A 13,888-nucleotide genomic window follows, 5' to 3' on the forward strand; every position below is an offset into this window, starting at 1 on the left:
TGGATGCGTGTTCTGAGTCAGTGTTCAGTCCCAGCACTGGGATGTCTGAACATAATGTTCTGCAGGGAGAGAGGCTGGTGGTTAGCAGCAGCAGTTGCAATAGAGTTGCCTGGAGAGCGGGGTGAAATTTTCCAGACAAATAGTTTATTTGACGAAAAACAAACTTGAAACTAGCTGTGAATGTGACATGAATAGATTTGGCCATTCACCAAATGGGCAACCAGAGACTGCAGCAGGTAGGGGTAGAACCAGCCTGCTGCACTGGGGGCGTGGATGAAGTAAAATGGGACCCAGCCGGGGCCACCCCTCTCTGTCTCCAGAACTGTGCAGGGAGAACCCCTACTATGGGAGCACTAAGACCCCGGTGGTGCCTCCCCTCCTCATCCCACTCTGTGGCCTTGGGGAAATACTGCAGAGAGGAGTGAGCAGAGACTCCAGGAGAAGCAGGGAGCTCTGGGCATGCACAGAACTTTCTACAGTTGTGATTGTACTGTATCTGCCGCATGCTGAGAAGCTGTTTGCTCCAAGCCTCCTCTCCCTTGCCATCTCCTCACCTCAGCTTCATTCCATACCTGTCCCCCCACCCTGTCTTGTCCCCTTCTCCTCCCTTTTCTTCCCACATAGCTGGAGCTAACATGCCTTTTGCTGCCATCACATTGTTCATTCTGCTGGTGTGTTACATCCTTGCCCCCTCCCTGCATCTGTCTTGTCTGTTTAGAGTGTAAGCTCCTTGGGACAGGACCGTCTATTACTCTGCATTGCTGCAGCATCTGGAGCAATGTGGCCCCATTGCTGATTGGCCTCTAGGCACTGCTGTGATAAACATGATTAATAATAATAAATAATATTTTTTTATGTACTTCCACAGGATCCCAAAGTGTTTTGCAGACTAAACAAAATGCAATGGAAACAACACACATGAATCACATTGTCTACCACTGAAATGCAGCCACCTCAGGGGTGGAACAGGGCAGCTGTTTACCAGCAGCATAGAACCACCTAACACTGGGCTGGAACCTGCAACACTGATGTCAGTGAGAGTTTTGCAGCTGAATTATATAGGAGCACAAGCAGAACCATTATGCTGGGGCAGCAGTTTATTAATAACCAGGGCAAGAATACCCCCTACTGAGCCTCCCTCATTACTTCCCGCAGCATCCTAGCTGTTCCTTTGCCAGCCCGGCTTAATTTATGAGCTCTGATAGACTCAATGTGGGGTGGTCAAACTGTGGATAGATGGCGTGTTTGTTTAACTATGAATAAAAGATTGAGTGAAATTGACATAATTTTGACGAACTCTAAGGTTACATTGTGACTAGTCTTCTCCCATTGCCCCAAATGGATCCGAATGAATGATCTTTGAATGTCACAAAGGGATGAATGAGAACCATGCGGGATGACTAAATGAATCCCCAAAGGCATGATAGATGTGTTTCACTCACCCTGGAAAAGGCTTTGTGTTAGATGTGGGGGCCTACGGATTAGATTACCAGATTTGGGGTGCAGGAATCCTGGGATCTATTCCTGGCTTTGCTAGTAGCCTCCTGGGTGGCATTAGGCAAGTCACTGCACTGCTCTGTGCCTCAGTTTCCCCAAATGTAAAATGACCTTCTTCATAAAGTACTTTGAAAGCTACTGACAAAAGGCATTATAGAAGAGCAAGGTATTATTACTTTTTACTTGCTGTTGGCACCAGAGATCCAGCACAACCTATATATATATTTAATTGGATAAGGTAAGTATTTATATTAAGAAGAAACTCCTTTTCTGTTTTTCTCCCCTTGGTATTAAAGTATTACATTCATTGGTTTTTTAAGGTTAAAAAATAATGATTTCCTTCCTTTGTTGGAGGAAACTCTGCTTCCGGAATTTGGAAAATTCTTTTCTTAAATGCGCCATGTAAATATAATTATTTTTTAACAAATATGTGTCGCTTAAGTCATTGTAAGCACAATGGTTATTGTATATAAAAGAATCAGGGTGATATTTCATTACTAGGTAAGTGCTATATTTAATGTCCTGAATAAATGATGTACAAATTTGCTGATGTTAAAATATGTCAGATCACCCCCAGGGAAATCTAAGTGGGTGTGTTCTAGGCCCTGAGATGCCAAAGTCTCTTATATATACCGAGATACAATGTGGAATTCCTTTTTTTAAAAATCTGACATTGTTTCATTGTTTCCTGCATCTGAGATCCGATAGACTTTTATTGTCATTTCACAGTCTGTCAAAGATCCCTCATAGGAAGTGCACTTTTTCTCATTATTAGCCAGTTGATTGCTGAGCTGGCTCTAGTATGGATGTTTCTGGGGCAGAGAAGACAATGCGCCCACGCTGCTAGTCTCTTGAAAGCTGCGCTTCTTGAATGTTGGCCATTTTGGCCACCCTTTCCAAGGGGAAAGTACTTAGTTTGAAAGCATGTGCCTCTTCACAAGCCCATTACAAGGTTTAGCAAACACGCAGCACCAAAGAATGGTAAAAATGCAGCTTAACCGCTCGTTTGTGTTGAAACGGAAACCACACTCTGGTGGCCTAAATCCAACCCTCAGTGCGCCAAACATTAGACAGACACTTTCACTCAGAATGACTATGAGTACAGAGAAAGGTGATGAGAAAACAAGGAAGAACGCAGTGTGGCTTGCCTTTGACAAGCTGTGTAACCCATTGGTCACTGTGAATTACATGTCTTCCTGGATGTGAGTCTGTTACAGAACATAGTCTGGCTCAAGTTGTAGCAGCTTATGTGGTTAGTTCTGTTGGCCCCTGGTTCAATCTCTGCTGTTGGCTGAGAAGACAGCCATGTATCTACACAGATATCTGAGGAAGAAAAGTAGTTGCTTAGCCTAGGATTTCAAGAAGGGAATTTGAGATCCCTAGACATTCAGTAAGATTTTGGCACCTAACTCCCTTAAGCCCTTTGAAAGTCCCATCTTTATTTCCTTAAGTGATTTTTATTTTAGTTTTATATTCACATCTGTATGGTCATGTGTGTTAATTCTTTCCTCTATTTGCTATTCCTTTCCCTAAAATAAATATAGTGTAACCCTTCTGCCCATCTAAGTTGGCAGCAACAAGGGCCGGGTTCTGTATCTACGGGTTCTGTTTCAATAACGCAATGCAAAACCGGCTCGAGCCCCCACCCAGTGACCTGGGACAATTACATACCACCCCCTGGGTGCCTCTAAGAGGCAATACTTCCCCTCTCGCAAGCACGGAGTCTGAGTGTAACAGAAAATGTTTAATAACATGAGGTAAACGACATCAGCATTAAATTGGAAAAACACCACAAACAGGATTCATAACACAAACCAGGAGCAAAAAAAAAAAAAAAAACCCACCCCAGCAAATTGGGCTGTGTCCTTTCCCTTTGGTTCTTGAATCCAGCAACCCAAAAATCACCCAAAGTCCCCAAAGTCCAACAACCCCCAAAGTCTCTGTTCCTGGTCAGTGCAGCCCCAGAGTAAAAAGGGGGGCACGCAGGGTGTTAAGGGGCACCTTACGTGATCCGAGGCCGGCCGTCTCTCCGTGGGGTTCCGCCGCAGCCTTCACCACGAGCCAGTCCACTTCCTGCTGTCCCACGAACTGCTCTGCTCTACAAGCTGCTCCGCTCTGCAACCTGTGAGCCACTCTAGCCATCCCCGCAAACAGCTCCGCTCATCATTCCTTGGGCCGCTCCAACTGTCCTCACAAGGCTCCACACCGCTCGCTGCTCCTCCAGTCGTCCCCACAAATTGTTCCGCCAGCTGCTTAGCAATATAGCTTCAGGCTCCCCCACTTAATAACTTTAACTCTTGTGTGATTTCAGCTCAGAGTAGGGGAGCCCTAGGGCTGTTGCACCATTAGCCCAAAGTGAATTCAGCTCAGCAGCCTGTAACTAGACTCCTAATGGAATCAAAGTTAGCTCTTACATTCAACAGTGGAGAGAGGAGGTGGTGCAACTGGTGTTACAAGCCCTCAGAGTGGGGGGCCCATACCATCAGGTACAAATACCTGTCCACATCCTCTCTCAATTCACTGGGTTTTGTAACCCATGCCCCTTGTCAAGCAAGTGCTACTTCGGTAATGGTGAAGGACTCACTCAGTCCTTCTGTCATACAACAGTTCCACTGGCCTTGATTCACAGAATCAGGGTAACAAAACTTTATTCTTCCTGCCCCAATAACAAAGAAACTGGGGATCCCACACCAGCCAAAGTAACCACTTTCAGTTGCTGTTGTTTCATGCCACGCGGGTGGGTGTGCCTATGCAAACAAGATCAGCCCCTGGAGTTCTCTTCCACACTCGCCATAATTCACCACCAGATGTCAGGGTAGAGCTCATCCTGACTCTGCTTACAATAGTAAGACACTGGCTCTCAACCTTTCCAGACTACTGTACCCCTTTCTGGAGTCTGATTTGTCTTGAGTACCCCCAAGTTTCACCTCACTTAAAAACTACTTGCTTACATAATCAGACATAAAAATACAAGAGTATCACAGCACACTGTTATTGAAAAAGTGCTGACTTTCTCATTTTTACCATATAATGATAAAATAAATCAATGGGAATATAAATATTATACTTACAGACAATGACTTGTTCATACTGCTCTGTATACTGAAATGCATGAAATTTTAGTTTGTTCTGACTTCACTAATGCTTTTTATGTAGCTTGTTGTAAAACTAGGCAAATGTGTGGATGAGTTGATGTACCCCCTGGAAGACCTCTGCGTACCCCTAGGGATACATGTACACTTTGAGAACCACTGCAGTAAGGTACCGTTATGCTCTGAAAAGTGGCTCTGTAAAACACTCCATCCCAATCCATCTCATCCTGATAATTGGCTGATAATTGTCTGTTTGGATGCACTGGTTAAATTGTGCCCAGTCATGCATAAATGCAGACTGGTAGGGGAATCTGCATGAAAAGGAGGATGGTTAGTTTGGAGTCCACGTGGCATGGGGCACTTGTTCACTGGGGCCTGTGCTTGCAGCAGAGCTTGCTGGTCTGTGCCCCGACCAGTCTGCATGTGTGACTTCTCTCCATGATTCTCTAACTGGGGCTCCCCAGCAACCTGCCAAGAGGCAGACTGGGGGACACCCCAGAAGCATGCACGCAGGAGCCTTCAAACACTGTGGGATGCCTTCATAGTGCAAGTGAACCTCTGGCCTCAGCCCCAGTCTGCCTCACGTCTGAGGTGAATAATTTCCACATTTGTTAGTAACTTTGAGGCTGAAATAAAGGACATTTAAGAGGTATGTTCTCATGCTCGCAGGCCCTGGGTTTAAACACAGTGGGGGACTATGTACAGAATCTTCTCAGTGAAGGGCCCTCTGCTTTGGCTGGCGCCCCTCTGGGTCCAACATGGCCCTGAACAGGGAGTCTTGGCAAGCTTGCAGCAGAAAGCTGGTAGTGTGGTTAGGGAGCTATCCTGGCACTCAGGAGACCTGTGTTTGTTTCCCTCCTCTGCTCCAGAGTCCCTGTGTGATGCTGGACAAGTCTCCCTATACTTCATTTCCCATCTATGAAAAGGGGATAATAGCAGTTAGATGTCTGGTAATTGGGGCAATAGAAGCATTGCAGAGCAATGTCTTCTCCGAGGCTGTCCCTGAAGGACAGGGTGGTGGTGGGGAGCCATTAGAGTTAAGAAGACCAACATTTTCAAAAGCAGCCACTGATTTTGGGTGCCTCTGTGTTTAGGTATCTACTGTCTGGCACTGAAACGTAGGGGCTGCTTTTAAACATCTGCATGATGCGTTGGCTTTACAGCACCCAACAGCATGCCAGGCACTTTACAGAGCATACAGAAGATACATCCTCGGCCCTAAATCTAATACCCAGGGGTTAGCTGTTCAGATCTTCAAGGGACCTAAGGGAGATAGGCTCCCAACTCCAAATGAGCTCCAAAGGCACCTAACTTCCTTATATTTCACTGAAAATCCCAGGCAAAGTGCTTAAACTGAGCTGAATTGTGTTAAACAACATTTGATGCCATAGCCTGGGGCAGCCTGTTCTATTCAGCTTGTGTAGGGCTTATTGTCTATCAGGAATGTATATTTATGACAGGGTTACACACAGACCATGTAGCTTACTAGACCCCTTCTTACAAGCACTTTCTGGTTTCATTTAATTTTGAATCACTCAGCTGCTTAAACATTCATCTTTTCAGGAACATACCCATAAAGCATCACAGTAAAATTCATCCCCCAGCACTGCGTCAGTGGAGTTAAGTCATTAGAAACACTCAATATATCTTACAAAAAACCCACACTCCACTGATATGCAGTTGGTATCATTTATTAAAACTTTGCCCTTTGAACTTTGCCCCCGAATTATGAACAGGACTAGATTAATCTTCGACCCCATTGAGCCTAGGCAGTGACTGATCCCAAAATCCTTGTTTATATGAGTATCTCTTATTCACATGAGTAGCCCTGTTGACCTCAGCGTGATTGTGTGATTAAGGGCCGCATGTCTGAGCCTTATGTACCTGATTTGAACTCCATAGAGGCAACAGGCGAGATTGCGCCCTATTAATTTGCATTAATTGTTGCAACCCTTTGCTCCAACAAGAAGATCAGATCGCATAGGGGAACAATTGTGGGAGATCCCTACAGCACATCATTGCATGTTGATGACATGTTACTGTGCATGCCACTAATCTCTAGGCAGTGAACTAGAGGAGGGTCTGCAAAAAAGGCACAAAGATTTAAATTAGGAAGCACTTAAAGTGGAGGACTACATGGGAAAAGTAATGGAACGCTGGCTTAAATAAAACATGGCAATTGTGTTCAAGTTAGGGAAGAGGCTATGGAGATTTTATGCCCCAGGTCCTATAAATAATTCTCTACCATCACAGAACAATTAGTAATTTTACTGTACGTCATCACAGAATTGCTGAGAAAATCCTGGCTGTCAGATTTGTGGGAAGACACCCCGGGAGCTGAAGACGTGAGGCAGAAAAGGGATGGCTTTCTCCCCCCTGCAGCCATCTCCTAAGATCATTTATCAGTGCGTAGGAAGGTAGACCATTTACATGTGTCTCTAGCACATTATTGAACCAGCAATCACGTTCCCATTCTGTTGTTTTAGGGCCTGATTCACTGGTGTGATCCAGATGTTCCAACAGTGCAAAGCAGCTGTAAACCCAGTTTAACTATCCCTGGAAGAGACCTCCCCCCAAGATGGGGAAATCTCCTAGTGGTGTAGAGCTGCTGTAGTGACAACAACAGCAATCTCACTGATGGCTGCCAGCATAGGGGCATGCCTAGACAAAAAGAGATACAGACAAGGTTCCCCAGTGCATACCTGATCTGCAGTTACCAGAATAGATCCTTGGAACTTTTTGTAGCTGGACATGAATTAGAGCAAGCAGGTTTAAAGGACTGGTTTAAAGCCATCTTTTACTCCCTTCTGGTCTTGCACCAAGAGGAAATTGGTCAAGCCAGACAATCTGGCTTATGAAGGTGAAGGCAGCTCTTTATAGTGTGTTAACTGTAGTTCCACATTGGCATAAACTGCAGATGCGGACACATTGTAGCTCTCAATGATTAAACCACAGTACTCTAACTAGACAAAGCTTGCAGACCAAAATCTGGGAAAGAAAAAGAATCTGGAGTTTAAGTCTTTAAAGACTGATTGAATCTGCTCAAATATTTCTTTGTAGGCAGTTTTAGCATGTACATATTTTATGCCTGATTCACACTAAAGATCTCGCCATGTGAGTCATGCCTCTGCACTGGGGGTTTCTTGAGACATCACTGAATATGTGGCAGTGCATGAAATTGTAGGACAGGCTTTCTCCCCTCCCCCGCACCCCCATGCTTCATCCTTGAGCTACCAGAGGAGAATTGTGACCTCGGACTGTCTTTTGCATATTAGTACAAAAGTGCCATTCTTTTCCATGCCAGTTTAACTTTACAGGTGTCTGGCCTGGGGGGATTTTGGTACGAATTGCCAGGATATAGATTTCACATGAGAGTATGGCCATAAAATCATGTTGACATAAAGCCACTAGTGAAAGTGAATTAAAATGGCATTCTTATGCAAACACAACATAAGAGCACCATGGTATCTTGCTTTCCTGTCTTCTGTTTGCTTATCATAACATAAATATTATGGAGAGTTAGCCCTCTCCCCATCATGAATGTTGTGTCTAGCTTTCTGTTATAAACTCAGTTTTGACCTTCCCCCTTCAACTTCCCCAAAATTCATCCCAAATCATGTAACAATATCACATATAGAGCTGAGTGAAAATCAGAATTTCCGTTCCGTGGGAAATTCTGGTATTCCAGCTTTCGTTTTCATCCCAAATTGGGAGAAAAAGTCAAAATCTCCAAATTTTAATGGAAAGTTTAGAAAAATTTCAATTCCGAAATCTCAAAACGTTTGAGAGATATAGTCTGTCAAGGAGTCCGGCCCATAGGGGAGAATGGGGCAGGAAGCATGTGAACTACAGCTTCCATGAGGCACCACAGCACCTAGTCAGATGCTGTTTAATGTCAAACAGACTTGAAACAAAATGTGTCGGTTTAATTGAACAAACTGAAATGTTTTGCTTTTGTTTCAGTTTTCCTAATGGAAAATTTGAAAAGTATGGGCAAAATTGAAATCTTCACATTGGAAATGTTAATGTTTGTGGAAACTGCATTTTCCAGTGAAAAAAATCACCTTGAATAGTCTTGTGTGGGTGCTCCACTGTCAAAGAGGAAACTCAAAGTGGACGGATTAGACCCAGCATTTGTGGGATGTGTTTGCTTGAAAACCCGGCGGCATTTACGGTTTAAATAAATAAATGAGTTAGCACAGTTTTCAATTACTGAAATGTCATATTGCACAAACAGCCGGGCCTGGAAATATGTGGCTTGTGTGGTTTCTACTGGGTCTCAGCGAAGCCTGCTGTGATTAATTGTGTGGTTAACTGCAGAATTATTCAATTGCATTCTAATAACCTAAAATCACAGTGCAATTCCGTTCTTGCAATATTTGTGCCAGCTCTGGCCAGAGGGAGTGTTTTTTCTTAAAGCCCTATCTCCTGGAGTCATGTGATTATGTGAGACTGTCAGCTGTCATTACAATAAAAAGTAAGTTTCTAGCCTTTGTGGTTGCAGAGAAAAGTTTCAAAGTGTGAACTCTAAATGCTCAAAACCAGAAGACAAATAAAAAGAACCCAGAATTTATTATTTTAAAAAAATCTCACAATATTAAAGCCCATCTCCTGATTTTTGGGGTTCTGACTCCTGCTTTTTGAACATTTGGGGCTGGCCGTACTGGTGCATGGTCTGGTGTGAGCGCTAAACTCGCTGAGTGAGAAGGGGTTGGGGAAGCCTACAGAAAATGTTTGAGGGTGTTTTTTCAGGCCAGGCTTTTGGCTTGGTCTGTCTCTGCTATTGAGATCTCCTTGTTAATTCCTTCCATCTACTCCACACCCTTAACTATATCTTTTCCCTTTTCTCTCTCTCTTCCTCTGCCTCATGGGATTTTTGTGCTATTGTCACATGATACACTCCTCACAATCTCCTTCAAGCTTCCTCAATTCCTAGATACCACACACACAGTTGTCTGGTTCTCACTTCCCACACGCCTGGTCACTATTCCCTCACATGTGTGTTTCAAGTTTCTCTGTATACATTTCACACTGCAGAGCTATAGGTCATGCACATCAGGGGTATCAAGAGAAATGGATTGGGACTTTATGGCATAGCATTTATTTGCTGACAAATATTTCTTCCTCCCCTTCCAATTTTCCCCCATCAAACAGTTGGGTGGTGGCAGGAGGGAAGCAGCATTTGTAACTGTTTCTTTCATGAAATAAGATAATAGGAGGAGAAATTGAATAATCATCTTTGACAATATCCAGATACAGAGTTCCCATCAGTCAGTCTGGTGAAAGAGCTATTGTGATAGGAAGGTTATACTTAGCTATGAAACCTGCTTTTCCAGCTGTTACCTGAATGTCAGCATGTGCCAGTGTGCACTTTGGGCATAGCAATGTTATCATCTAAGGCAGTGTTTTCTTAACCTTTTTGATACCAGGGACCAACTTGCTGCCTTCCTAAACTGTGTCAGGGAGATCTCAGGGACCGGTGCTGGTTCATGGACTGGTAATTGAGAAACACTCTTCTAACAGCCACTCTGGTCCAAACTGAAAGTAGACTAATTTGAAAAGCAAAGACTAATTAGATGATCAAATATCCAAGAGACCACGTGGCCTGTAGCACCACCTCTGGGCTGTCCAGACTTTTTCTCTATCACACACCTCATGAATTTGAGAACAGAAAACTAACGTTACAGGCTCTGTCTAGTTATTCCAGATTCCTTGCAGCAGCTCTGAAGATGCAGCAACTTATAGCTAAGGCACAGAACAAGGTGTTACAGATCAAGGGTTTATTTATGGTTGCACTACACATTTTAAGAAATAAGTATTATCTCATTATTAGTTTGACCTGCTTAACATAGGGCATAAAATTTCACCAGGCAAGCATCCTGGATCAAGCCTATATCTTATGGTTGAGCTACAACATATGTTTAGAAGATATGCAATCTTCATTTAAAGACTTCAAGTGATAGACCATCTGCCGTATCCCTTGTTAAATTGGTTCAACAGTTAACTGCCCTCACTGGGCAATCCTTTGGTAAAATCTGTGGACCTCTGTTGTACTCACAGATATTTGAAGAATCTTATTTACTCAGTTTAGGCACTTTTTAAAAACAATTTTACTTTGATTAATTTTTCTTGGTTTTCTTTCCATGACAGCTTGTTCTTAGGATGTGAACATTCCTCCATAGCACTGGAAACAGAAGACTACATTGTGCTATTTCTGAGAACCTGGTAGTGAAATGACTAGAAACAAAAAAGAGAAATTGACAACAGCTCCAGTGAAGGCTGAGTGACGTGCAAAGAGTAAACAAGCTATACAAAATGTGTGATAGGTAATCAGATTTTTCAGTTATTTTGTCACAGGCCCAAGGACTCCCTCCCTCAGGGGGTCCCATGGGGAGGCAAATAAGCATTGTATGTTGCTAACATGGTGGTAAGCATCACAAGGCATTTTGGGGGAGGGTCAAAGGTGTGAGTGTGGAGAGGAGGATTCCTTTGCAGGTTGCGAGAGGCCAAAAGGGGGAGGAAGGAAGAGAGAAGAGAATGGGTTAACTCAACACCTCATCTAGCGATGTCTGAAGATAAAACTTTGGCCCTGGTCCAAGGTCATGGGCTCGAGAAAAAGTCTGCAGCTGCCCAGCCATGAGAAGATGAGAACTAAGTGGAGCAGGGCTGCAGAGATTGCAGTAAAAACAGTGAGAGAAAATGAGACGGTGAAGGCCAATGGGGGAGGAAACAAAATCTCTGGAGCTGGTGTGTTTTGGGAACGCTGAGGAGGCCACAGTGAGCCGGTTTGGACTGGTACAAAGAGCACCAGGAACAGAGGCCCCTAAAATGAAAACACCCCCAAAAGAACTTAAAAACCCACCCGAGAGCCAAAGCAAGTCAGAGATCACAGTGGACCCTGGACGACTCGTGCACGGGACAAGAACTCCCATCCACCCCTCCCCCTCTTCTTCTTATGTTACACCCAGGCTTGGCCAGCCTCGGGTCGTGCGTGTGTGAGTATGAAAGTGGGTTAGGGCTGGGATACTAACACTTTCTTGCTTCCTTTGAGTGATGTGGGAGCAGTCCCAATACTCACCGCTGTTATTTTATTATTTTATTAATAAAGCTTTAAAATGCAGACACTTGCAGTGCTCCATCATCTCCTCCCCTAAAGATCCTGTGGCCTCAGCCTGATCACCTGATATCCCGGGCAGATTGGTAACAGAAATCTGTCACAATTTCATTTTAACAATCTCAGGTTCCATTAGTAACTCAGGGAAGAACATCTAGAATATGTGAGGCCAAATACATCTCAGGTGTGATATCACTGATGCCAATGTAGTTACGCCAGGAATTTAGCCCATGTTTTTTATCTTGACAGAGTCCTTTTAAGCTCTGAAGATTGTTGAATAAAAGAAGAGAAAGGTGGGAAAAGTAGGCTGCATGTTAGAATGAAAGTGTGATGCTACCACATGCTATGGGTTTTAAGGCAGCTCAGACTTCTGGGTGAGGCACTGTAGCAGAACCCAGGAGATCGGGATTCAAATCTCAGCATTGCCAGACTCAGTGTATGACCTTGGGCAAGTCACCTAATCTCTCTGTGCCTGAGTTCCCCAACAGTAAAACTAGGGTAATGATGCTTAATTTCTACTGTACTTTGTCTGTCTTGTGTGTTCAGACTGTGAGCTCCTGGGGACAGAGACTGTCTCTCATTATGTGCTTCTGCAGCACCCAGAACAATGCGGCCCCAATCTTGGATGAGTCATCTAGCTGATACAGTAATATAAATAACAACAGTCTGGACTTTGAAGTGTTTGCCATAGACACCGACTCTGGGTGCGCCGGGGCTGGAGCACCCACAGAAAAAAAAATAGTGGATCAGCTCCTCCCTCTCTCCCCCCCGAAACCTCCCGCCTGCCAGCGGGTCCCACTAATCAGCTCCTCCCCCTCCCTCCCAGCTCTTTCCGCCCAATGTGATCAGCTGTTCAGTGGTGTTCAGCAGGTGCTGGGGTGGAGGGGGAGGAGCAGGGGCAGGAAGAGGCAGGGGAGGGGTTGGAATGGCACAGGGCGGGGGTGAAGGCTTGGGGGAAGGGGTGGAGTGGGGGCGGGGCCTGGGGCAGAGCGGTGGGGGGGCAAGCACACACACACACACACACACACACAGGACCTGGGGAAGTTGGCGCATCTGGAGTTTGCTTTATGTGAATCCGAATCAATGTGCATTTCTGAAGCACGGGGAGCTTCACATTACTGTAACTTGGCTTGTACACTGAGGTTGAGAGCAAACCAGCAGCTCCTCCTAGTGAGGCCCCACTTGCCACCAGAAAGCTCTCACAGTTCTGCAGTGCTGTCCTCCCTTCCCTTCCAGCAGGGCCTTGACAATAATCCAACATTAAACAACATCACAGCCTTGGAAGCCTTTTCCTGCCCTGGCTTTTAGGGCCTGAATTAACAGGGCCAGTCATAAATCAGGTCGACACCAGGAGATAGCAATACATCATGCCAGAGGCAGCTTTAAAGAGAACTGAAGCCCCAGATGAAGTACAGTTATGGGCACTTTAAGTGCATGTATGAGGTTGAAAGGGAACAGATGGCAAACTCCCGCCGCAGCTTCGACAGGGTAAGCATGCAGACCTGCTGGTTTTCCAGGGAGAAATCTGTTTTGACACCTTAATGGTAAGCATGTCTTGCCCAGATTGATGGACATATGATAAATACTCCTTTCCTTACTGCACAATTGCTTGGCAAGGTTGGATGCTGTGCGAATCACTGTGCATGGCAGAGTAATGTCAGCACTTAGCTGGGATACCATGGGTGGCAGGAAAAGGAAAAAGCAGGAGGAATGACTGTCTGGACAGCCTGAGAAATGGAGGGGGAAAGTGAGGATGGATGGAAGAATTTAATCCATTCCCACCAAGAACCGTGCTGGGAACTTGCCAGGAGCTCAGCCATGGAAACGTGCAGAAAATGGAGTAGATGGAAGCTGCCTTCAGCTTTAATGCAGGCACAGCCAATGGGAACGGAAGGTTCCAGCATGTAGTGCTCCTTCCAGCTGTCTGTTTGTTCTGGGGCCTGTACTTTTTAAAGGCCTCACGTTGGTGTTCCTCACGGGAAGGGCAGCAGAGATTCCAGGGCTTGGTTCCGTTTCAGAGCCTGTATTTTGGACACCTCGTGTTAAAGTGCTGTGCTGCTCTGAAAAGCGACACAGAGAAAATGGCTCCCAGAGTGCCGGCGGCAGCGCCACTCACTGAGTCTAAGTCAAATGTGCTCCGTTTACAAGCAGGGCCGGATTAATCTTTTGTGAGCCCGGCGCCAAA

Source organism: Malaclemys terrapin, chromosome 7 (genome assembly GCF_027887155.1).
Source record: "Malaclemys terrapin pileata isolate rMalTer1 chromosome 7, rMalTer1.hap1, whole genome shotgun sequence".
Classification (NCBI taxonomy): Eukaryota; Metazoa; Chordata; order Testudines; family Emydidae; genus Malaclemys; species Malaclemys terrapin.